Source organism: Rhinopithecus bieti, unplaced genomic scaffold, assembly GCF_001698545.2.
Source record: "Rhinopithecus bieti isolate Rb0 unplaced genomic scaffold, ASM169854v2 scaffold_28121, whole genome shotgun sequence".
NCBI classification, from domain to species: Eukaryota; Metazoa; Chordata; class Mammalia; order Primates; family Cercopithecidae; genus Rhinopithecus; species Rhinopithecus bieti.
In genome coordinates this window covers 439,928-443,894 of record NW_016813094.1, presented here as the reverse complement: position 1 = coordinate 443,894, position 3,967 = coordinate 439,928, and the positions used below count along the sequence as shown (strand labels likewise).

General features: G+C 37.2%; 1 long non-coding RNA gene across 1 annotated transcript in view; it reads left to right on the top strand.

Annotated features, from left to right (window-relative positions):
* Positions 1-684: 684 nt before the first annotated feature.
* LOC108512399 (uncharacterized) overlaps positions 685-3,967 on the top strand; it is a 5,183-nt gene continuing 1,900 nt past the window's right edge. The window contains exons 1-2 of the long non-coding RNA XR_001880593.1: positions 685-766; positions 1,147-1,217. This is a non-coding gene — a long non-coding RNA (uncharacterized LOC108512399). The remainder of the gene's footprint in view (positions 767-1,146; positions 1,218-3,967) is intronic.

Below are 3,967 nucleotides of genomic sequence, written 5' to 3'. Positions count from 1 at the left end.
CGGGAAACGGGGTGGGCGGGGGGGGGGTTGCCGCGTCCGGCGAGGCCCGACTCTGACATGCCGCCCCCTGGCGGCTACGCGGAGAATCGCAGGGCCGCGCTCCCCCTTGTGCGACATGTGCTGCCGGCCCGGGCTCCATGAGCGTGGCGGGCACTTTGCAGTCTCGGGTGTTCCTGCCCGGTCTTCTGTTCCTAAACTGCAGCAAAGGGAAAAGGAACTGAAAAAGGCAGGCTCGTCGTTGTAATATCACCAGAAGAGAAAATTAACGGCATGCCATCAGGACCACAGCAGTTGGAGAAACAACTCTTTATCCCGGCTTGCAGCCACGAGGTCTTGATTGGGGGAGGGGTGGTGAAGAATAGTCCCTGGGCTGCTTTTTTTTTCCTTTTACTGGAGCTGTACAGTGGAGTCAATGATTGCTGCTAATCGTAATCAAGTATTTTAGAAGCTTATTAAGACATGTATCTGATAGCTAAGGATTTTTCAACTTTATTCTCTTACTCATTTTTCAACTATACATTATTGGTTTTTTAAATCCTGCTAATATTGCCCAACTCTTACTCTCAGTTTTGCAAATGGGTGGAATTAATTGCTAATTAGGAGGTTGGAAAATAGCAAATATAGATTTGGACGATGGTAGTAATTTTGAGCAAATAATGTTTATCTTTTTTTTCTTATTTTCCCCTACTCCAGTCATACACGTGGAGCTAACTGCACCAGTAGCTTTTCTGAGGATACTTGCTGAAAAGGAAGTTTTCTGGAATGGGTAAGTGTATTCTGATTTTCTTGAACTTTTCTTAAAAACAAATTTCTCTTGCTATTATAGTAAAGTTGAATAAATAATATAGGATTGGGTTCTTAGTAAAAAGTAGGTGTTTCTTACTTTAGACAATTTACCTTTTCTGAAAAACTAGCTCATTAAGTACGGATTTGTTAATTTTAAGTTAGTAAAATTACAGTGTAAATATCCCTGTACATCTTTGGAAACTGGCTTATGCAGTTTACGAAATACAATTTTAGATCCTTTTTTAAGTTGGATGATAAAGTAGATACAACCTGGGATGATAGATTTAAACAGAATATTTAATTGACTGGTAACACTTGAAATGTAGTCTGAACAGTAATTTTGTTAATCATTTCATCAAGTATTCGCTAAGTGGAAGCCGGAAGAAGAGGAAAATGTTTTGCCACGTGGATGTGAAGACTTCCTCTAAAAGGTACACATGGACTAAATTGTCCTTAAATGTTCCAAAATTAGTTCTCATTTATTTGCAGTCTCATTTTGTTTTGTTTTATTTTTGTTTTTTTTCCTCTATGTATCAATCCACTTGGGAGAGGCCAGCCATTGGAAGAGCCACCACTTCCAGTGCTAGTTGGATGGTTGGTTATGATTGCCTTCTGTAAAGAATTCTTGAGGCATAAATAAATACGTGTCTAAATGGACCTTATATCTTTGAGATAATTAAACTAATTTTCTCTTACCCATTCAGGATTATGCTGAATTTGTATGGTTTATAGTTGTTAGAGTTTGGAGGTGTTAATTCTAATTATCTATTTCAAATTTAGCAGGAATAAAGAGAACATCACCTTGTAAAACTGAAGATTGTGACCAGTCAGAATAATGTCAAAGTGCTTACAGTGCAGGTAGTGATATGTGCATCTACTGCAGTGAAGGCACTTGTAGCATTATGGTGACAGTTGCCTCGGGAAGCCAAGTTGGGCTTTAAAGTGCAGGGCCTGCTGCTGTTGAGTGCTTTTTGTTCTAAGGTGCATCTAGTGCAGATAGTGAAGTAGATTAGCATCTACTGCCCTAAGTGCTCCTTCTGGCATAAGAAGTTATGTATTCATCCAATAATTCAAGTCAAGCAAGTATATAGGTGTTTTAATAGTTTTTGTTTGCAGTCCTCTGTTAGTTTTGCATAGTTGCACTACAAGAAGAATGTAGTTGTGCAAATCTATGCAAAACTGATGGTGGCCTGCTATTTCCTTCAAATGAATGATTTTTACTAATTTTGTGTACTTTTATTGTGTCGATGTAGAATCTGCCTGGTGTATCTGATGTGACAGCTTCTGTAGCACTAAAGTGCTTATAGTGCAGGTAGTGTTTAGTTATCTACTGCATTATGAGCACTTAAAGTACTGCTAGCTGTAGAACTCCAGCTTCGGCCTGTCGCCCAATCAAACTGTCCTGTTACTGAACACTGTTCTATGGTTAGTTTTGCAGGTTTGCATCCAGCTGTGTGATATTCTGCTGTGCAAATCCATGCAAAACTGACTGTGGTAGTGAAAAGTCTGTAGAAAAGTAAGGGAAACTCAAACCCCTTTCTACACAGGTTGGGATCGGTTGCAATGCTGTGTTTCTGTATGGTATTGCACTTGTCCCGGCCTGTTGAGTTTGGTGGGGATTGTGACCAGAAGATTTTGAAAATTAAATATTACTGAAGATTCTGACTTCCACTGTTAAATGTTCAAGAGATATGAAATATTAAAGAAAATGTGTAACTTTTTGTTTAAATACATCTTGTTTTCATCCAAAAACATTTCACTTTTGGGTTTGCGTGTCAGATTTGGCAGTATAAATTCTGGTTATATTTTTTGTTGTTAGATTTATTTGGCTGTTAAGTATTGTGATGTGACTAAACATACTATACATATAATGATCATCTGTAAAGTTAGAATATACTTTTTTGCTTTCTTTGGAGTTAGTGTTATTCCAGGATATTTTACTTAATCTAAAAGTTAATCTATGTTGCTCATATATTACTCAGGTTTTTTAATTTAGAGAGAATGCTGCTCTGTTTAAAGCAATGTGTAAAGATGGGTTTTTTAAAGCATGGAATTTAGGGTGGGTACAGTTTCTGTTAAGCAAGTACTACTTTACCAATACATGAGTAACTGATGTGTAAATGTTAAATGCTCGTATATTAGTTTTTCTTTGATTGTCAGTGATTTATAAGCTGTAAATGACCAAGGTCCTCAGACTGCTTTTAGCATCTGCAACTTAAAAAAATGGGAGTTAGAAAAAGAACACACTCATGCTAAATAGAGTAACAGATAAATTTATGTGTACACTCTTCCTAAATGCCAAGAGTGCAGCGGTGTGGCAAGATTCAGATACTCATTTATTTCTAAGTCTGTAGTTAACATTTATGTTCCCTGCTCCCTACATAAACCAGACTTTGGCAACAGTGATAGTTGATTCCAGACTTACTTGACTTAGTCACTGAAGTGGAAACTAAGAAGCGGCAGTTAGTGTTTTATCCAACATTTCTGCCTTCTCTCTTTTCTTCGTGTGTTTTGTCTCTAACCTATGTGTATATGTGTCAAAAAATGTGGAATACCTGAATAATAGATTTAAAAGAACCAAGTGGTAAAATTGGACCCAAGCCGAAGTACAGGCAAACTTGATATTTAAAAAATAAGGTTTGAGAAATGTCATTGTATTTTGGAGTAAAAGAGGCTATCTTAGTAATAAGAAATAAACTTCCATAACACTAGGTTAGACCACCCAATAAATCTAGAAATCAGCTTTTAAAAATATTGTGTGAAGTCTAACAAAAGTTTTTACCTCTAATGTGTTCTTAAAGAAATTTAAGGAACTTAATCTTGGATTCCTGATTAGAAAGGTAAGAATTCCATCATTCTGGAGTTGATGAAAAGATTTGCAGGATGTGAAATGAACAGTGATTTATAAAATGGAAATTAAATTGTACATTAGCAGAATTCTTAAGCTTTTTGAATTGGAGACCTAATAATTGTGTCTTTTTGGTTATTTTGGTGACAAACACAGCTTTAAAACTATGCTTAAAAAGTTGCAGCTGGACACAGTGGCTCACCCCTACAATCCTAGCACTTTGGGAGACTAAGGCAGGCGAATTACCTGAGGTCAGGAGTTGGAGACCAACCTGGCCGTCATGGTCAAACGCTGTCTCTACTAAAAATATAAAAAATTAGCCAGGTGCAGNNG